This window comes from Antennarius striatus, chromosome 1, assembly GCF_040054535.1.
Source record: "Antennarius striatus isolate MH-2024 chromosome 1, ASM4005453v1, whole genome shotgun sequence".
NCBI lineage: Eukaryota > Metazoa > Chordata > Actinopteri > Lophiiformes > Antennariidae > Antennarius > Antennarius striatus.
This window is the reverse complement of record NC_090776.1, coordinates 6,775,348-6,798,501: the sequence shown is the minus strand read 5'-3', so window position 1 is coordinate 6,798,501 and position 23,154 is coordinate 6,775,348. Positions and strand designations below refer to the sequence as shown.

General features: G+C 42.9%; 1 pseudogene; it reads left to right on the top strand.

Moving 5' to 3' along the window:
• Positions 1–249: 249 nt before the first annotated feature.
• On the top strand, positions 250–14,471 carry LOC137596172 (uncharacterized; annotated as a pseudogene).
• Positions 14,472–23,154: the final 8,683 nt, after the last annotated feature.

Below are 23,154 nucleotides of genomic sequence, written 5' to 3'. Positions count from 1 at the left end.
GAGGCTGGGGGCATCGAACCTGAATGGTCGATGTTCAGAGCTTCCATTGCTGAAGCTGCAGCTGAGAGCTGTGGTCTCAAGGTCTTGGGTTCGTCAAGGGGCGGTAACCCTCGAACACCATGGTGGACCCCGGTGGTCAGGAAAGCCGTCCAACTGAAGAAAGAGGCCTTCAGGGGCATGTTGTCCCTGGGGACTCCTGAAGCAGTTGCAGGGTACCGACAGGCCAAAAGGACTGCAGCCTCGGCTGTGATGGAGGCAAAACAGAGGGTGTGGGAGGAGTCTGGAGAGGACTATCGGACTGTCCGACACCTCAGGAAGTGGAAACGGGGAATCATCCAAGCTGTGTACAGCACCTCGACTGAGGAGGTTGTCAGTCGGTGGAAGGAACACTTTGAGGAACTCCTGAATCCAACTACCCCAACTGACCCGTCCTCTGGTGCAGAGCCAGAGCTGGAGGATAATCGGGGGATTCGAGTCAATCTCTCTGGGCGAAGTCACCGAGTTAAACAACTTCACGGTGGCAAAGCCCCGGATGTTGACGAGATTTGCCCGGAAATGCTGAAGGCTCTGGGTATTGAGGGGCTGCCATGGATGACACGCTTTTTTAACATTGCGTTTGGAAGTCTGGGACAGTGCCGAAAGATTGGCAGACTGGGGTGGTGGTTACCCATGTTAAAAAGGGAGACCAGAGGGTGTTGCATGTTTGCGATTGGTCACATGCAGCAACCTCCACCCTTTTTATGTGAGCATGCACAGATCTGGACTGGACAAGCCTGAATTTAATTAGTGAGTTGATAGCCGGCTTTATGGTACCGAAAATCCGCAGGGCGGATGTCTCGGTAAGTGAAGCCAGATGAGTAAGAGGAAGCCCGGCTAGGTTAATCAAGCTTTATGGTACAGGCCTCTGGTCGGTAGCAGGTTTTATTCCACAAACCCAGCGTTTCCTCTGACTCCGCCCCTTTCACCGCCACTTGTGCGGCTTCATTTCCTGGTTCTGTTGGACGGAGAGTTTGACTGAAGTAAGGTTTTATAAATAACTCGGTATTTTAGAGGTGAACATGGCATGTTCGTTTGACATGGAGCCCCTTGATGGAGTTTCCACATTAATTCACAGAGAATTAAAAAATGTTGTATCATGTTCAGATGTCCAGTCATATCCAGACAGTTCTCTTTATGAATGGTACCGATTCACGTCCCAACACACACACACACACACACACACACACACACACACACACACACACACACACACACACACACACACAACTGATCCATTCTCACGTCTGCAGCAGCGTTGCGTGTAGTGCTCTGTTCAGTTTTTCATTTTTTATTTGCAAATGGTAATTTTCCTATATGATGTGGGAGATGTTCAGTGCGCCTCAGCTTCAAACTTTTACCCCAGTTTTTCTATTTCCCTGGAGAGAAAACCATCAGAATCATCAAGGAGGAGTTCCACAGGACTGCATGTGAATGATGTAGAAATCTGATAAATTCATTTGAAAGTATGTTCTCTTAATGATATTGTGCTGCAACGTACCATAGATGGTACCCATATTCCCATCAAGGCTCCCTCACATAATGAAGTTAATGATGTGAAGAGGATGACAATTCACAGCAAATATAAGCAGGTACAAGTAGGTTGACTACTGTTTCAACATGTTAAAGACTGAATCATAGATAAACAAACATCTGTCCGGATCACATGTGATGCTGCAAACTACATTTTCCGCCCTTATTTGTATAGCGCCTAATCACATCACCAGACATTTCAAAGAGCTTTAACAGACAGACACCCAACAGAACCCTCCAGAGCAAGCATAAGCAGCAGCGGCGGGGAGGAACTCAGTACTGATGTGGAGACGGAGGGGTCCTGATCGGTTCCTGATTCTCGGGTGTATGATGAGTCTCACCTGAGCAACAGACTAATGCAGTAACAAAAGAGTAGCACAAAAATTCACTTGTCTACATCGTTTAATTCACTCTAATGAATCTACTTTCCATCACAGGAGAGTCTGATGGTTGTTTTCTGGGGGACAGGGTTTACCCATGCCAACCGAGGCTGCTGAACCCTTACTAACCCAGTTCCCCAATAGAACTTCAAATGGGTTCACTGCAGGACGAGAGCCCGGGTGGAGATGACCATAGGCCTGCTGAAAGGCCGTTTCCAGTGTCTGTGACACCTCAGGATGATTCCTGAGAGGACCTGTGATGCAGTTCTGTTCTTCATAGTAGTATTGCCACTATTAGACGAGAACAACACCCTACCCTACAAACTGAACACCCCGATAATGACCCCGTCCACCTGCCAGCTATCCAGGTTGGCAGAGCAGTGACTCCATCTGCCAGAATCATTTCAGAGTCTGTCTAACTCATCATCACCACAGCGGGCAATAAAAATATACAATATACATTTCATTTGGTCATCTTTATTACTTACAAATACTAAGTCATTTCTTAGATCGTTTCAGTGGTGAACATTCTAATATTCAACATGATTCACTTGTGAACAACACCTCTAACTTGTGCTCCACTATTTGTATGTTCAAATCTGCCCTCCTAATCTGGAGGTCCAAAGAAACTTTTTTTTTTTTTAAATCTGATGTCTGTATTTCATAGAAAGTGAATTTGATAAACTTCTTTAACAAATAGCTGGAAATACATGAGGAGGACATCAAAATATACAGTTGCATATGAATTCCACGGAATTAACCGCTGGTGTTCACTGAGCGTCTATCTGTACATTGGATGTGACGGACTGTCCAGCTTGCTCTGTTAAAAAAGAATGAGGATGTGTTGATCCTTCAGTGGAGGCTAAATGTCACTCTGTATTGCACCAGAATGTTAAGCAATAGGAACAATCGGTAACAGAAAATATTTGACCACCTTTCTTTTCTTCAATTTCCTGTTAATTTATTTTTCTTTTTATCAACTATGTATGATTTCACTAAAAGACACAGATAATTAAATGTGGAATGCCTATAAATGAGAGCACATTTATGTGTGTGACAAGAGCATTCTGTTGGCGATGAAACAACTGAAAAGCCGAACGTTCACTTATTATTTACTGTACAATGTCATTATGTTATAATGATGAAGAGGAGGATCCCTAATGAGATGATGCAGACGCCTGACCTGTGTGAACAATGTTTTTAAACTGTGTTCTCAGCTGTTGACATGTGTGCTTCTCCTCCGCTGGATTGCATCTAAGAAAATAATTTAATAAACTATTATTCAAGCCGTTTACCACCGTGATTGTACCATGAGTCCAACGAACTACGTTTAGACGTACGCATTGACTTGAGCAGCAGTTTCATGTCATCTCTCTCTTCTTTACAGCTGCAATGCTGTTCCTCTTTTCATAGCATGTCCTCTAAGTCTTCATACACGTAGATTACAATCTGCACTTCAACTGGGTGAAGTAACGCGGAATGCGTCTCGTCCGTCGTCATGGTGACTCGTCGAATCTGGGCTCCATTGATGATGGCATTTTAAAGTGGCGTTGCTCCTGTTAAACTGCGGGTCAACTTACCCTGGGTTACAAAAACTAACCCCGAGAAGCTCTTGTGAAACCGAAAACCCTGGGTTTCCAAGTTCAGGGTAAAGCAACCCAGAACCACAGGTTGTCCTTGGGGTTTGTTAGCCCTGCTTCGTGACGTGGGGCCGTTCAAAAAGCAGGTTTAGTGGAAAACCAGGGTGAGTTAACTCTGAAATCAGGGGAAACTAGGGCTTTCATTTTCACAAAGGGAGGTAAGTTAACCCAGGGTTAGAGCAGTAACCCTGACCTGTTTCATGACGCGAGGTAAACTGAACCTCTGGGTTTGTTACTGCAGTAACAGACTCTCTGAACATAACCTAGTCGGGAGCAGATTTTATTCCACAAACCCAGGGTTTCCTCTGACTCCGCCCCCTTTTACCGCCGCTCATGCGGCTTCATTTCCTGGTTCTGTCGGATAGAGAGTCTGACCGAAGTAAGGTTTCTATACATAACTCCGTATTTCAGAGGTGAACATGGCATGACCGTTTGACGAGGAGCCCCTTGATGGAGTTTCCGCATTAATTCACAGAGATTTTAATTTTTTTTGTATCGCGTTCGGATGTTCTGTCATATCCTGTCAGACAGTTCTGTTTTTGATCGGTCAGTACTGATCGGTACTGATCCATCCTCACATCTGCAGCAGTGCTGTGTGTAGGTAGTGGTCCGGTCATTTCTTTATTTTTTATATGCCAACGGTAATTTTTCTATACAATGTGGGAGATGCTCAGTGCAGCTCGCCTTGAAAATTGTACCCCAGTTTTTCTATTTCCCTGGAGATAAACCCATCATAATCATCAAGGAGGAGTTCCACAGGATTGCAGGTGAATGATGTAGAAATCTGATAAATGAATTTCAAATGATATTCTGTTAATGACATTGTGCTACAACCTCAGATTTGGATTATTAACTTTAATTTCCTTTAGGATTTCCCAATGTAATTGGCTGCACAGATGGTACCCACATTCCCATTTAGGTACATGTTGACTGAACATTGTTTCAACATTTTCAAGACTGCATCATAGACAAACAAACATCTCTCCAGATCATGTGATGCTGCAACTACATTTCTGACGTGGAGGTCTGGGTCTGTTCCTGACTCTTGGATATACTGTATGTTCTTACCTGAGAAGCAGACTGTAATGTGGTCAGTAATCTACAGATTTGCACAATAATTTGCTTGTCTTCATTGTGTAATCCACTCTAATGAATACACTATACATTACATGAGAGAGCCTACGACACCTTAGGATGATTACTGCTATCCAGGACGGCAGAGCAATGACAGACACCATCTGCCAGTATCATTTCAGAGTCGCCATCACCACCATCACAGCGGGCAATAAAAACATGCAATACGCATTTCCTGTGTCTTTATTTCTGACAAAAACAATACCTAACATTCTAATGGTTAACATGATTCACCTGTGACCATTACCCACCTCTAACTTGTGCTCCAGTATTTCTATGTCCAGATATGTCCTCCTAATCTGGAGGTCCTGGTAAACCATTTCTATTTTCAGTATTTCTTTAGAAAGTGAATTCTATAAACCTCTTTAGCAGATAGATGGGAATATATGAGGAGGACAATAAAACATAGTTACATATGCATTCCACAGAATGAACGGTGGTCACTGTGTACTTCACTGTGATAGTCTGTGCAGTTGGGACCCTTCTGCTACTGTCCATCCATGCTCTGTCAAAAAGGGATGAGAATCTGTTAATACTTCAGTAGCGTATAAATGTCACACTCTGTATTCCACCAGAATGTGAAGCAATGGGAAGAGAACAATCAGTAACATAAAATATTAGACCACCTATGTTTTCTTCTATTTCTTGTTAATTTCTTTTTGTTTTTATTGATTATTAACTCTTGTGTGTATCATGTGACTAAAACAGACAGAAAATGAAACCTGGAATACCTTAAAGTGGTTATAGCAGTACAATGTCACAGCTACTGATGTAAGAACTAAAGCAGTTTTGGCTATTACTTCATCAAACAAGCTACATGTCAACTCTTGATTTCAGTACTTATACAGTATATTATAGGTGTACGCAATGGTGTGAATATCCTTCACAACTGTTTTTGTAACGTGCATATGCCGATTTACTGTTTTATCTACACAACAATAAAACGTTTTAATGTATTTCATTATTTAACAGAACCTGATATAGATGAGAGCGCATTCATGTGCGTGAAAATAGAGTTATGTAGGCGATGAAACAACTGAACAGTCAAACGTCCACTTAATACTTACTGTACAATATCAAATATAATGAGGATGAGGAGGATCCCTAATGAGATGGTGAAGTCTGACTTGTGTGAATGATGTTTTTATTTTCATTCTCAGCTGCTGACGTGCCCTTCTCCCACCACTGGATCACACCTAAATAAAATAAATTAATAAACTATTCTTGAATCCGTTTACTTCCGTATTTTTACTGTGAGTGCAACGGACTTAGAACTTACGCATCGACTTGAGCAGCAATTCACTCCCACGACATGTCGCTCTTCTGTTCTGTTTCTTCTGAAAATTTCCTCAAAGTCTTTCTATTCATAAATTAAAATCTGTACTCCGACTTCCGTAAAGCGTTGCGGTGCACGTCTCTTCCGACATCATGGTGAATCGATGAATCGGGGCTCCATTGATGATGGCTTTTTTTCAAGTGTCACTTAAACTGCGGGTCAATTTACTCTGGGTTAGAAAAACTAACCCTGAACCGCGTTTGTGAAACCGAAATCCCTGGTTTTTCCAAGTTCAGGGTAAAGCAACCCAGAACCACAGGTTTACCTCAGGGTAGGTTAACCCTGCCTTCGTGAAATAGGCCCACTGTCTCTAGACCAAACAACAATGCTGGTCTCACCACAGGTTTGTACACCTTTCCTTTCATTTTAGCTGAAACTCTTCTATCACACATCACACCTGACACTTTCCTCCACCCGTTCCATCGTGCCTGTACACGCTTCACCTCTTTTCCACACTCTCCATTGCTCTGGACTGTTGACCCTAAGTACTCAATCGTCTTTTCAGCCTGAGCAATCTTCTTTTCCTTTCGGCTTTTCCCTTTAGGGGTCGCCACAGCGAATCAATTGCCTTCATCTAACCCCGTCTTCTACATCCTCTTCTCTCACATCAACTACCTTCATGTTCTCTTTAACTACATCCGTAAACCTCCTTTTTGGTCTTCCTCAAGGCCTGGCAGTTCAACACAACATCCTTCTACCATACGTATATATTCACTATCTCTCCTCTGGACATGTCCAAACCATCTCTGTCTGGCCTCCCAGACTTCATCTCCAAAACCTCTAACGTGTGCTGTCCCTCTGATGTACTCATCCCAGATCCTATCTATCCTAGCCACTCCCAAAGAGAACCTCATCTCTGCTACCTCCAGCTCTGTCTCCTGTCTTTTCCTCAGTGACACTGTCTCTAGACCAAACAACATCGCTGGTCTCACCACAGTTTTGCACACCTTTCCTTTCATTTTAGCTGAAACTCTTCTATCACACCTTAACACTTTTCTCTACCCGTTTCCATCCTACCTGCATGCTTCTTTACCTCTTTTCCACACTCGCCATTGCTCTGGACAGTTAACCCTAAGTACTTAAAATCCTCCACCTTCTTGATCTCTTCTCCCTGTAACCTCACTCTTCCACTTGGGTCCCTCTCATTCACACACATGTACTCTGTCTTACTGCGGCTAACCTTCATTCCTCTCCTTTCCAGGACAAACCTCCACCTCTCTAGCTTCTCCTCCACCTGCCCCCTGCTCTCACTGCAGATCACAATATCATCTGCAAACATCATAGGCCATGGAGATTCCTGTCTAACCTCGTCTGTCAGCCTGTCCGTCACCATAGCGAACAAGAAGGGGCTCAGAGCTGATCCCTGATGCAGTCCCACCTCCACCTTGAACTCCTTTGTCACACCTAGAGCACATCTCACCACTGGCTTACAGTCCTCATACATGTCCTGCACGCTTTAACATACTTCTCTGCCACTCCAGACTCCCTCATACAATACCACAGTTCCTCTCTGGGCACCCTGTCATAAGCTTTCCTCCAGATCTACAAAAACACAATGCAGCTCCCTCTGGCCTTCTCTGTTCTTCTCTATCAACATCCTCAAAGCAAATACTGGATCTGTAGTACTCTTTTTTGCCATACTGCTGCTCACAAATGTTCACTTCTGCCCTTAGTCTAGCTTCCACTACTCTTTCCCATAATGTCACTGTGTGGCTCATCAGCTCCGTAGTTGCCACAACTCTGCACATCTCCCTCGTTCTTAAAAATGGGCACCAGCACACTTCTCCTCCATTCCTCAGGTATATTCTCAATACCTAAGATCCTGTTGAGCCCAGTCAGGAACTCTACTGCCATCTCTCCTAGACACTTCCAAACCTCTACAGGTATATCATCAGGACCGACTGCCTTTCGACTCTTCATCCTCTTCAGTGCCCTCCTCACTTCATCCGGACTAATCTTTGCCACTTCCTGGTCCACAACAGTCACCTCTTCTAGTCTTTGTTCTCTCTCATTTTCCACGTTCATCAACTCTTCAAATTACTCTTTCCATCTTCCCATCACACTAGTGGTACCTGTCAATAGACTTCCATCCCTATCCTGCTGCACGTCCTTCCCATCTCTGTCTCTGTCTTCCCAACCGGTATAGATCAGTCTCTCCCTCCTTACTGTCCAACCTAGCATACAAGTCATCATAAGCCCCATGTTTGGCCTTTGCTACCTCTACCTTCACCTTACTCTGCATCTCCCTGTACTCCTGTCTACTCTCCTCAGTCTTTTCCGTGTCCCACTTCTTCTTAGCTAACCTCTTTCTCTGTATACACTCCTGTACCTCCTCATTCCACCACCAAGTCTCCTTATCTACGTTCCTTCCAGATGACACATAAAGTACTCTCCTACCTGTCTCTCTGATCACATTACCTGTCGTTGTCCAGTCATCTGGAAGCACCGTCTGACCACCCAGAGCCTATCTTAACTACTTCCTAAAAGTTATGCAACACTGTTCCTTTTTCAGCTTCCACCATTTTGTCCTCTGCTCTGCCTTTGCCCTCTTCATCTCCCTCAGCACCAGAGTCATCCTACACACAACCATCCTATGCTATTTGGCTACGCTATCGCATACCACGACTTTGCAGTCACTGATTTCCTTGAGATTACACCGTCACCACAAGATGTAGTTCGCCTGTGTGCTCCTACCACCACTCTCATAGGTCACCCTATGTCCCTGCTTGCTTCTGGAAGAAAGTATTCACTAAAGCCATATACATCCTTTTTGCAAAGTCAACTACCATTTGGCCTTCTGTGTTCCTCTGTTGGATACCAAACCTGCCCATCACCTCCTCATCACCTCTGTTTCCTGCACCAATATGTCCATTGAAGTCTGCACCAATGACAACTCTCTCACTTCTAGGAATGTCCTGCATCACTTCGTCACAGTCCAACTAGAATTTGTCCTTCTTCTCCAGCTCACATTCTACATGTGGAGCATACCCACTAACAACATTGAACATCACACCTTCGATTTCTAGCTTCAGACTCATCACTTTATCTGACATTCTTTTTACCTCCAGGACATTCCTAACAAAGCTAAACCAGCTAATTGGTGTACGACAAAGCGAGGATGATGGATCGAAAGAAAATGAGAATAGAGTGTTTTATAGTAGATTTTGTATTAAAATTCTAATTGCACAACAAATGGTGAATGCTGAGGGGGGTAGGAGTGGTGACAGACCGATCAGAAGGTAAATCCAAGGAAGAAGATTCTACAGAGGAAGATGATGATCTTCCCATAGATCTGTCAAAGTCAAAGTGACATACAGACTTTTAATTTGTGCTGACTCATATCTTGCCAAGAATCAAAATTATTGAAATCAAAGTGTCTAGGTCAAAGTTAAAATGTCTTCCAGTCCAAGTAAAAACTTACAAGTAAACATTGAGTAATATTTTGTATGACTGTATCTTCACATAGTGAATGCAAGTTTTCAGTTGTTGAATCTCACATTTATAAATGCATTAAGTAGGATATAAATAAAGATAGTTAATAGGGTTGAGCCGGATAATGAATTTTTGAAAAGTACGAGTACGTTATGAATAAAATCCATTCATACTCGTGATCGGACTGAAGGAAAATCGTCCTGACTGTTTTCATGCTCTGTGATTGGCCAGTCACACATACTTCCCGCCCCTCCCTATCGACTGCAGCTAGAGTGGAGCTTGTCCCTGTCCCACTCTCTGGCACACACAGATGTTTACTGATCTCTCTGTTGGTGGCTTCACCGTAGCTCACGTCTTTCTTCTTAGGTTTTCTGGCAAAACAGAGATAAAAGTCCTGTGCCAACAATATACTCTGAACGTCACACGTGACACCTGCCGGTCTATGAAAGACCTGGAGGCTGAGATCGTGGAGTTAGAGACAAGCGTTTCCACAGGAAATCAGAGGTTTAAATCCTCAAGTCCAAAAGAATGGCTTTAGCCGACGTTTTGGATACTTAAGTACAGGGTGCACTGGTCAGATCCAGGGTACAAAACATCACTGAGATGGATGCTCCCTCTAGCTTCTGCTTCGGCCTGGAAAAAAAACATGGACAGACCAACGTAATCCACTCCCTGCTGTCTCACTGTTAGAGGAGTTCTGTGCAGAGCTACCTCAGGTCTCCACGGAGATAAATTCACAACTCGACCGGCCACTGGAGTTAGAGGAACTCCACATTGCCCTGCAGAACATGCAGGGACAGCAATCTCCGGGTATCGATGGTCTGACGGTCGAATACTATACAGCCTTCTGGGACATTCTAGCATGTGATATGCTGGATGTGTTTACCGAAAGTCTGGCCTCAGGCTCTTTGCCACTGTCCTGCCGGAGAGCCGTTGTTGCCCTCCTACCTAAAAAAGACAATCTGCAGGACATCAAGAACTGGCGCCCTGTGTCACTGCTCTGCACCGATTACAAGATTCTGTCCAAGGCTTTTGGCTACCAGGCTGAAGGAAGCTATGGAGCAGGTCATCCACCGGGATCAAACCTACTGTGTGCCCGGCAGGTCCATGGCAGACAATGTCTACCTAATTCGAGATGTTTTGGAGGTTTCCAGATCATTGGGTATAAATGCTGGTCTCATTTCATTAGATCAGGAAAAGGCATTTGACCGTGTTGAGCACAGCTTCCTCTGGAAAACTATGGAGAGGTTTGGGTTCAGCACTGAGTTTATTGCCAAGATGCAGGTGTTGTACAGTGATGTTGAGAGTGTCCTGAAGTTTAACGGCAGTTTGTGTGCCCTCTTCAGGGTACATCGGGGCATCCGGCAGGGCTGGGCTCTGTCTGGGATGCTCTATGCACTCTCTCTGGAACCCCTCCTCTGTAAAATCCGCAAAGGCATCGACGGTTTGATTTTACCTGGTGTTAGAGAGCACATTCTTTTATCTGCCTATGCTGATGATGTTGTTGTTCTTATCAAAAACCAAAGGGATGTTGATGTTTTGGTGGGTTTGACAAACTCAATGTTTTAACTGCTGTAAAAGTAAACTGGAACAAAAGTGAAGCCCTTGCTGTTGGTGAGTGGCATGGCAACCTCCCGGTTCTTCCTCAAAACTTGTGTTGGAAGACTGATGGTCTCAAATATCTCGGCGTGTACCTGGGAAATGAGACAACAACCAGGAAGAACTGGGAGGGCGTCATTGAAAAAATAGAAGGGAAACTAAAGAAATGGAAATGGTTGCTCCCCAGAATGTCATACAGAGGTCGAGTTTTAGTGATAAACAACCTGGTAGCCTCACAGCTGTGGCACCGCTTGGCCTGTATGGACCCTCCATCAGGGTTTTCTAGCCCAAGTCCAGACCAATTTTTTCTGGGATGGGTTGCATTGGGTTCCTCAAGGAGTGTTGTTTTTATCAAGAGAGGAGGGGGGACAGGGCCTCATCCACCTGGCTATTAGAACAGCCACGTTCAGATTGCAGTTCATCCAGCGGTTTCTGACCGGACCAGCAGATCTGACATGGAGAGAGGTGGCCAGCTGCATATTCAGATGTGTGAGTAACTTGGACCTGGATGCTGCACTGTTTTTAATGGACTCTAAGTTTCTAAAGTTAAATGGTTTGCCTCCGTTTTATCATGGTGTTTTTAAGTCATGGGCCCTATTTAAAAGCAGCCCAGGAAAAAGCTCTGACTCTCTGTTCTGGTTACTGTAGGAACCACTAGTGCATGGAGCCAGGTTGGATGTCTGCAGTGGAGCCACACCTGGGCTGTCTGCAGCGCTTTGCAGAACCAGGACCATGACCCTCCAGCAGCTGGTGGACAACGCGGGGCCAGCGTTGGCGGATGCCCAGGCTGTGAGCTCCCTGCTGAACATCCAGTCCACCAGGGTGGCTCAGAGGGTGCTACAACTGTGGAGGCAAAGACTCTGGGAAGGAGAGAAGCCTCCTCCTGGACTATAGTACAGGGACTGTGCCGGACAGCAAAGATCCTTTCCCTGAGGTCCACATCAGTCCCCTGTTTGGAGAACTGGAGGGTCCTCTTCTCGGAGATGAACGACAAATCAGCCTGCACACAGCCAACTAAAAAACATACTGTACAGACAATGTGTAAAAGTAATCAACAAGAAAGGCCTGTGTGACAGAGCACCCACTACCTGGGCCAACAGGATGACGGGAAATGGACCTGACCCACAGTGGAGACGTCTTTAAGCTTTTACTGAGTGTGGGAGACTTGCAGTGCTCTTCACTCTTCTAACAAATGTTTTAAATCTGTTCAGTGAAAATTTTAGTATCCGGAAATTAATCTACGGTGCTGGGTACAATACATCGAATCAAAGAAAGTGGCAGCTTTTAAATTTTATCTCTGGAGAGGCAAAACTCGCAATTTATGTGACCAGGAAGAAAGAGGAGAATTGAAAACAATACTGTTCAAGAAGCAGCTACTGTTTTTTGCTGTAACATCAGATGTCACTTAAAACTAGAATTTGGTTTCTAATTTTAGACAAAAGACCTAAATAACTTTAGGACCATCTGGTGTCATAAAAATGTCTTATGCACTTTAGTTGATGATCAACTCACTTTTGCAAACTTCCTGATATAATGCACTAATTTTTAAATTGTATTTCCTTTCTTTCATTGGTTTTTAGTGTTTTTGAAACACTTTAGTTCTTTCATCTAATGAAAAATTGTAAAATGTTTGAATGTGATTAAAGTGCTTTTGCAAAAATAAAAATAAAAATCTCCTGAAGGATTAAATTATAGAAGGAAAAGCTCACCTTACATAAATTGTATTCAAAACAAATCACGAGTGACATTTTTGGAACTACACATATGTGTTGGGCAGCCCTGGCAGCCAGTTGTGGAGACAGAACAGGACAGACACAAAACAGCAGTGGCTTCAGTCACCTGTGTTCAGCAGACCACTTGCAGATTTACCTCAACAAAAAAAATATTACTTGGCCAAGAAAACTAAAAGTCACAAACAATATGGTAACCTGCCAGGCTCAATACACAGATATACAGTGCCTTGCGAAAGTATTGCCCCCCCAAAAACTGTTTGACATGTTGCTACATTTCAGGCTTCAAACGTAAAGATAAAAAACCTGAAAATATTTTTCAAAAATCAACAACATGTGAGACACAATCGTGAAGTGGAACCAAATTTATTCAACATTTCATACTTTGTTTACAAATTTAAAAAAACTGAAAAGTAGGACGTGCGAAAGTATTGGCCCCCTGTTCTCTCAGCTCAGCTAACACTCCAGAAGTTCCCTGATGACTTCTGAATGATCCAATGTTGACCTAAATGACTGACAATGACTAACAGAGTGCACTTGTGTGTCATTTGGTCTGTTTAAATGCACCTGCTCTGTGATGGTCTCAGAGGTCTGTTGACCATAATATTCTTTTAAGGAGATTGGAAGAGGAAGTTGGGATTAGAAACTCAGCACTAGATTGGTTTAGGTCATATCTGTCCGACGGATTTCAGTTTGTCTATGTCAATAATCAAGGGACTCTCACCTTTGGAGTACCTCAAGGATCTGTTCTGGGACCAATTCTATTTAATCTGTATATGTTACCATTGGGAAATATAAGGAAACATATCATAAATTTTCATTGTTATGTTGACGATACTCAATTATATTTACAAATTAAAACAAATGAATCTGATCAGCTAATTAAATTGGAATTCTGCCTCAGGGATATTAAATCCTGGATGCTTCACAATTTCTTAATGTTGAACAGTAACAAAACTGAAGTCATTATTATTGGGCCGATCTCTCTAACATGGCAATTCACTTAGATAGCATTGCTCTATCCTCTACCAATGAAGTCAGGAAACTGGGAGTGATTTTGGATCAAGATCTGTCCTTTAATTGTCATATCAAGTCTGTATCCCGGACAGCCTTCTTTCACTTGCGAAATATTGCTAAAGTTAGAGATTTCTTATCCTTTAAAGACGCAGAGAAAATCATTCATGCCTTTGTTACTTCTAGATTGGATTACTGCAATTCCCTATTATCGGGCTGTTCTAGCTCCTCTATTAGGACTCTACAATTAGTTCAGAACGCAGCTGCCCGCTTACTGACTCGAACTGGGAGGAGACGACACATCCCTCCTGTCCTAGCATCACTTCATTGGCTCCCAATTAATCATAGAATGCAATTCATACTCCTTATGATTACATATAAAGCTCTCCACTGTAAGGCTCCATCTTACATTGAAGATCTTATTGAAGTGTATCACCCACCCAGGGCCCTTTGATCAGAGGATGCAGGATTACTGGTGACCCGTCTGGTTTTTAAGAGTAGAACAGGAGGCAGAAGCTTTAGCTATCTGGCTCCTTTACTCTGGAGCGATATCCCAACCTCGGTCTGAGGGGCAGACACTCTCATCTTATTTAAGAGTAGACTAAAAATCCTCCTTTTTGATAGAGCCTACAATTAGAAATAACACTCACCCCACTAGATATGCTGCTGTCGGTTTAGACTGCTGAGGGTATTTTTTTCCATCTCTCCCGTTAAAGGGAGATACTCTGAAGCTTCTGTCACTTCTCCTTCACTTTCTTTATCTTTCTATGCTCTTAGAATTTATTACTACTCCTAGAATTTATCACTACTACTGTCAAATCACACTCTCTGTCTGCACGATACTGCCGCTGTCTTTGTGCCTCGGTTCCACAGGTGGAGAACGCGGATGGAAGACAGGATACCCAAAGGCCTCTGGAAATCCCGCCCCCAATTCAGCAACAGCGCACTATGGGCTTGAAACTCAAACTGGCCTATCTGCCACTCTTTCACTTTCTCTCTCTCCGTCACTTTTACTTGACCTATCTCTTTCCCCAATGTATTTCTCTTTCTCAACCAACAGGTCAAGGTGGATGACCGCCTGCCCAGAGTTTCTTCCTCAATGAGGGAGTTTTTCCCCGCCACCGTCACTTATGCTTGCTCTGGAGGGCATTGTTGGCTTTCTATCTGTAAAGCGCTTTGAAATGTCTTCTGATATGATTCAGCGCTATATAAATAAAATTTGATTGATTGATTTATTGAAAGGAACACTGGAGAACAAACAGCTTGTTATGGTATGTAGGTATGGTATGTTATGCTTGCCTTTGTTTGATATGTTATTCTAACTTTGTTATTTTCTTCTCTCTAGACGGGGCTAGAGCCAAGAGGTAGGGAACTTAGTTACACACCTGCAGGTATACATCGTGTTCCCACCTCACATAGTCAACCGTCTGTTATACACACTAGCTAGAGTGCTGGCACTAACCTTTGTATTTTTGGGGCACTACGGTGCCTGTTTTGTTAGGGTTAGTTTGGGGTTATTTTTGGAAGAGGGGTTTAGTTTTTTGGGGGGATTTTTATTTAATGACCAGTGCATAGCTTAGGGGGTTGGGGTCTATGTGTGTTCCTGCTCTGTGTCCCGCAGAGAAGTTTTGGTTTTGTAAATAAATTATTGTTACTTAGTAACTTTGGTTTTCCTGCCTCCCTCATTCGCACCCATGCTGTCTTGTGTTGCGCTGGCGGCCTGACCATCTAAGGAAAGCATAACACAGCATCATAAAAACCAAAAAACACACCAGGCAGGTCCGGGATGAAGTTGTTGAAAAGTTCAAAGCAGGAATGGGATACAAGAAGATTTCACAATATTAAATGTCTCCCTGAGCACTGTGCGAGCAATAATATCAAAATGGAGAGAGCATAAAACCACTGCAAACCTATCAAGACCTGGCCATCCCTCTAAACTTTCATCCCAAAGGAAACTAAGCAGAGAAGCAACCAAGAGGCCCATGATCACGCTGGATGACATGCAGACATACACAGCTGAGGTGGGGCAATCTGTCCATAAGACAACTATTAGTCGTACTCTGCATAAATCTAGCCTTTATGGAAGAGTGGCCAATTTTGAGATTGCAAAAAGCCACATGGGAGACACAGATGACATGTGGAACAAGGTGCTCTGTTTAGATGAGACCAAAATTGAACTTTTTAGGCTGAATGCGAAATATTACGTTTGGTATAAGAGTAACACTGCATATCACCCTGAAAACACCGTCTCCATTGTCAAACATGGTGGTGGCAGCATCATGCTCTGGGGTTGCTTTTCTTCAGTAGGGACTGGGAAGATTGTTAGAGTTGATGGGAAGATGGATGGAGCCAAATACAGGGCGATTCTGGCAGAAAATCTGTTGGAGTCTGCAAAAGACCTGAGAATGAGGTGGAGGTTAACCTTCCAAAAGGACAATAATCCTAAACATAAATTCAAATCTACAATGGAATGGTTTAAAACTAACCATATTAAGGTGTTAGAATGGCCAAGCAAAAGTCAATCCAATAGAGCATCTGTGGAAAGATCTGAAAATTGCTGTGCACAAACTATCTCCATCAAACCTTAAGGAATTTGAGCTGTTTGGTAAGGAGGAATGGGCAAATACTTGTCTCAAGATGCGCAAAACTTATACATATCCTTCGTCTGGTGTTAGCTTTCTGTTACCATTTCCGATGTTAACGGGTCGGTTTCGACCCGCGTTTTAAATCATCTCTAAAATATACTAAAAGCAATCATCTATCATCCAAATTGTTTCTCATCTCTTGGTTACATTGTTAGGCTTCCTTATCCATGAAAATATTAGTTTTAATATTTTTGGTGTGGGCCTCTGGGCCTTTTTTTTTCAGTATAGCCCTCGATTTCAATTTTAAAAACTGGTAAAATGAGCCTCAAGAGAATCATATAAATAAAAAATAGGTTGTTGTGTTACCTGAGTATTACTGAGGGGTATTATAACACATCTCTTGAATAAATTTTTTTCATTTATTTTTTCATTTTAATATTATTAACTATAGTAACATCTATGGTGTTACGGGTCAATTTCGACCCATATATATTTACTTCAAGGAAATGAAAAAAAAAGTATTTTTTTCAGCAATACAACTTTACTATAAACACAAAATGAAAAGCAGAACAAGTAATAACACAAAATATAGATTTGCAAGGTCAAACAACCAATCAAGCATATGTTGCAAAATTCCAAATTCGAAAACTAATAAAAAACTAAATCAGAGTAAAAGTCTCTGGATGCAAGAACATTCATATGTATGTGTGTGTGTATTTATGTTTAGATATATGTGTGGCAAAAAGTGACATTATTTGCATGTTCTTTGCAGATATATTTCTTGCACTTGAAGCACAGTTCGTTTGTCTTTCTGTCCTTCCTGTTTGGGCAGACCTGACACCTCTTTCTTTTAGAATCAGGTGGCCTGAATTGGGTTCTGGCTGTGGCTGGTGCGATTGGTGTTGAGGCAGGGCTAGCTGAGTAGGATGCTCCATGTGTTGCTGATGTTGTGGACCGAGTGGTAGGTGAGCTCTGCAGCTGTCTGACCAAGGCTGCAGCATCTGGGTCTCGGGGAACCCGCTGCCTTTGCTCAATGTGTGGCTTCACGAGTGAATTTCTGAGCTCCTCAAGAAACAATCTCCGCTTGGCTTTTTAGGTTGAGTTCCACCCTTGGTGGATGTGGGTTCACAACACAAATGCATTATATGCAGACACATCAAGCATGTCGTAAAATACAACCATTGGCCATCTCCTGGTCATTCGCTGGCAAGTGTAGGTGGCAGTCAGCTTGTCTAGGTTGTCCACTCCTCCTTTATTCTTGTTGTAGTCAAGGATAATTGTGGGCTTTTTATCACTTCCTGATGACACAGCTGCGTCTTTGTGAAGAGTAGACATCAGCATCACATTCCTTCTTTTTTTTGTGACAGTACGAGACATCAGACAACCCTCATTAGCATACAAAGATGAAACTCACATTTCAACGACCCCCTTTGACACCCCCACCAACAATCGTTGAGGAGCCAGACAGGTTTCAACGACAGTCGTTGGAATGTGAATAGCACTGACCACACCCCACAGGGTTAATAAGCTGGGACGTGATCAGCCGCCCTCTGAACTGAAGAAGTCTATTGTATGAGATACAAAACGTCTTCAAGAACTTTCTTGACGTCGAGTGGATTGACTTCAACAGCTTTTGGATAACAATGACCTGGTTGACTGAGAACCTACACAGACATCTGACATGCCCGACTTCATTTGTTTTTGTTTCTGTTCAGGTAAACTGGAAAACAAAAATCCAAAATGAGATTCCACTAAAGCTCACACGACTAGGAGAGGAGCAGGCTGTCTGACAGTGCACTTATGCTATCAGTTTTTGCTCTACTTATTGCTTTATAAGCTTATTTTATAACAGGGTCGAAACCGACCCTAGCACCACAAAGGTAATAATTTCAACCAGAGCATTTTATAATTTAGTGAAAAAAATGTTTTGGATATTATTTTGTTGTAATAGAGGTACCTGACAAAGTCAAAAAGCCTTGATGCAATAAACACATTTTTGTGGTAGTTTTAGGAATTTAAAATCAAGAACGGGTCGGTGGCGACCCTAACAACAGACGAAGGATATATACCCAAAAAGACTTGCGGCTGTGATCGCAGCAGAAGGAGGTTTTACAAAGTATTAACTCAAAGGGGACCAATACTTTTACACGTCCTACTTTTCAGTTTTTTATTTGTAAACACAATATAAAATGTTGAATGAATTTGGTTTCACTTCACGACTGTGTCTCACTTGTTGTTGATTCTTGAAAAATATTTTCAGTTTTTTATTTATAAGTTTGAAGCCTGAAATGTAGCAAAATGTCAGAAAGTTCTTGGGGGGGGGGGGCAATACTCGCGCAAGGCACTGTAAATACATTTTAAAACAGACATGCACACACACACACGGGGGAGAACACAAGAGGGCTACACAGAGTCACAAGGTAGCTGTGACCACGCTAGTATTAGCCTCATTATATCCGAATCAGATTTCTTTATTATAGCACCCATTTTCAAGCAGGCAGAGGGACACTTAAGAGAGCAAAGTGACGTGTCAGGGGAGGCAGGAGAGACATAGTACAGGAGGAAAAGCCGTGGCTTTTATACCTGGCTCATGAATGGCCATCACCGACTTTCTCTACTTGCATCAGTAAGGCACAAGATATTTCTGTGTTGTTACACAGTGTTATACAAATAGCCCTAGTCGATTTGCTGAGAATCAGGCATGTGTCTTTTGACCAGACCCTCTGCCTCATCCATGTCCAAATTCTCTGATACATGCAAAAATGAATAAGTCTGCAGATATTCAGTTGGTTAGGAAATGTGTTATAAACTATTCAATTCAATAAACTTTATTTGTCCCCAAGAGGCAATTGAAGGCACCTAAAGCAGTAAATTTTAATACACAGAGAGCCAACACCAACACTAAAATACACAATTAACAGATATGTACTATATAAAAAATATACGTATGTGAGATGGAGGGTCTGGGTTAGAGTCCCGCTCTGTGCGGAGTTTGTATGTTCTCCCCTTTACTGAATGGGTTCTCTCCAGGTTCTCCACCTTCAAAAACACGCGCTTAATTGGCTGGTCCCAAATTGCCTGTAGGAGTGAGTGTGTGTGTGTGTGTGTGTGTGTGTGTGTGTGTGTGTGTGTGTGTGTGTGTGTGTGTGTGTGTGTGTGTGTGTGTGTGTGTGCGTGGTCGTCTGTCTTTGTGTGTGGCTTCGTGGCGCACTGGCATCGGGCCCAGAGTGTCCCCTGCCTGACGCCCTATGCCAGCTGGGATAGGGTGTGAGTGGAAGAAAATGAATGAATGAATGTATGTGCAATAGGGCAATTAATATACAAAAAGCTACGATGGAAGACTACTACTATAGACTACGATGCAAGGTTTGTTTTCAGACACCAAGTTTGTTTTTTAGAAACATTACGGTGTCATGGCAGTGTCATTTCCTTTAGTTTGATACTCCCAAGCTGGACAAGCCAGAGCCCCAACATTCTGTATTTTTCTAAAGAGAGACTGTCTCTTTCTTTCTTTTCTTCTTTTTTTCCAGAATATATACTGTGCAACGAGGGGTATAGTGTACAATTTCTTCTGTGAATTGTATTGTATTTTTATGTGGATTTTTTTGGTATATTTGCTGTTAAATAATTTAAGGATTAGGATATTTTGCATTTTGATTTATTTCTATGTACTCTGTTGTGTATCTGCCATTTTGTTCTGTTGTGTTTAGTCTGCAGCACTTATAGTTATTTACTTGGTTTGGGGTATTTTTGTTTTGTTTTCATTGGTTTACTAGGGTTAGCGTTAGGGTTAACGCATTCCCTGATAATTAGCTTTGTGTGTGTGCTCCCCCCCCCCCAGCAGCTGAGGCCCAAGTGTGTTCTGACCTGTGAAGGGTGGCAGTATCGCCTTTTTTTTTGTATGGTTGTCACTGCCCTGTTTGCCTGCTCACCAGAAGTGTGATTGGGTGACTCTTCTGGGTATCCATCCCAAAATTGAATTGACCCTTTTTTTTTCTTTTCCTTCTCCCCCTGTCTGCACATTTTTTTAAAAGAAGATTATGAATTATATTTCAATTTGTAATAAATGCATGATTACTTTTATTGGAACCACGTCTAATGTCCTTGGTATGGCAAACCTATGTGCCTACTTATCTACTCTTATGAAGTGGTAAATAAATGCTCTGGGTGCAATTACAAGAGTAGCATTGTTGAGTTGTAATTCAGATTGGTTATACTTTATCATAACATTATCCATATTTCCATCTCCACAATACCTTTGAGGTAAAATATTGCTGTGGCCATAAAAGGTTTATTGAAGAGACAGGATGACGTGAATCAAAAACTTGGATGAGTTTATTCAATGGCATCAGATGTTGCCAAAAGGAAATCCAAACATTGAAGATCAAGGAGTCTAATCTGTGCTAAGAACGTGTAGTTCTTCTGGGAGACTTTTTTTTACTTAAACTTTCCCTCGTTCTACAGACAATGAAGAATGACTGTGGCATGTTTTACTATATATTTATGGTTTCTGCTGTCTCATGTGAACACTTTGACATTCCAGAATTGCATTTTATTTTTTATCACCTTGAGTGCTTAAGGAACAGGACGTCAATGTTAAACATATATAAGAATATGTAGAACAATACATCATACATATTATAATATGAATAACTTAACAGTGCATGAACTTTTAAAGCATGTGTCAAACTCAAGCTCATATGTGGCCCGCCACATCATTTTATGTGGCCAGCGAGAGCATTGAAGGTCAGACTGTCTAAAAATAAATAGGTCAAAACTGCTTTGACCCCTCTCTAAGGTACCATCACCTTATCGTTGTGGAAAAGTTTGTGTGCCCTAAGGATCTTGGGAGCTATATTGTGGGGAGTTTTGTACTCTTATTAGAGTCACCCTGTCACGGTTCGGTGTTGCTGCTCAGCTGTGCTGCGGTGTGGCAGGAGGAGAGGCCAAACTTTTGAGCAGAGTGTCGTCTCCTCACCTGTCCCTCATCTCAACACCTTGGACTCGATCAAGCTAATCAAGCCTGGTTCTCTTTCTCTTCTGTGCCAGATTTTTTTGTACTCATGCCCTTTTTGCTAAGTTTTGGAATTCTTGAGTCTTCTGTGGTGAAATGTAGCCAAAGAACAGCGCCACCTTTGTTAAAAATTGTATTGTTGTAATTTATTAAATTTCCCAGTTTCGGTCTATGGCTTAAAAGCCATGGAAGGAGGGAATGTGGTGGAATGTTTAAAATAAAATAATAAAATACACACTACAGCAAATACAAATGTGTTACAGAAGTGAACAGAGTCGTAGGGACTATCTGACCTTGATGTTAGGCAGAGTGTTTGCATTTCAGATGAGTATTGGCAGTAGACTTATCACCATACTTGCATAATGTGTTTTCTGAAGATGACATATTGATGTCAGTTCGACATGGGGTTGGTTTGACATGTGGTCAGTTGAATCCAGTGACCGCCACCACGTACACACACACACGGCAGAGCCTGGCTATAAGAGCTCGACAAAGACTTCATCTGAGTTTGAGTTGAGGGCTAGCCCAACTCCCGGGATGTCATTACCACAGATCTTGTTAGATAAGTATCTGTTGATATTGTTTGTCTGCATCATCGATGACACTGTTGAACTTCTCCTCAACCTATGCATGATTTGAATTGACAAATAAATATTTTATACTTATGTACTTTGTCCTGTCTTAAGAAAACGTCTCTCCACCACAGTTCTTGTGTTTCCTGGATTTTTTACATTGATTAAAATAAGAAGGAAAATGTCTCTACCATTGTCCTGCGTTTGAGTCCTAATCCTGTTCTTGATACACCCAAGGCAAACAGGTCTCAGGTGAAGGGCCTAACAAAGAATGGTTCAGAAGACCTCATGAAAGAACGAGAAGGGACACAACTGACTCTGCCCGGAGGAAGCCCGGGGCCCACATATGGAGCCAGTCCTGGAAAAAGGGCCCGTCAGCGAGCACCTGGTGGCCAGGTCTGCCACGCCCGGCCGGGCTCAGCCTGAACAGGCAACATGGATTTTTCCCACACCTGTGGATCGACCACCTGCAGGGCAGATCGATGGGGTCGGGTGCGCTGCCATATTGGTGGCAGTGACAACAGGGTGTCACGACGGACCAGACCTGGGCAACAGAAGCTGGCTTTGGGGACATGGACTGTCACCTCACTGGCGGGAAAAGAGCTGTGCTGGAGGTGAAGCGTTACCACCACGCATAGCGTTGGCTCTGGATCTAAACTCCAGGCGTGAAGCGTAGGGCGGGTTTGGGGATACTCACAAACCATGGCTGAGCGTCACTGTGTTGGAGTTTTCCCTGATGGATGAGAGGGTCGCCTTCCTACGCCTTAAGGCTGTGGGAGGGAAAACTCTGTTGTTTGTGTGTATGCAAGAAATAGCAGCTCTGAGTATTTGGTGGTCTATGGGTCCCTAAATGGGGTCCTTCACAGAATCGCTGTAAGGGGACTCCATTGTTCTTTTGGGGGACTTGAATGCACACGTTGGTAATGATGGAGACACCTGGAAATGCGTGATTGGGAGAAATGGCCTCCCTAATTTAAATACAAGCAGTTTTATGTTGTTGGACTTCTGTGCTAGTCATGGATTGTCCATAACTAATACCATTTTCGAACACAAGGATACTCATAAGTGTACCTGGTACCAGAGCACCCTGGGTCGGACGTCAATGATGCATTTTATGATCACATCATCTGACCTTCAACCGTGTGTTTT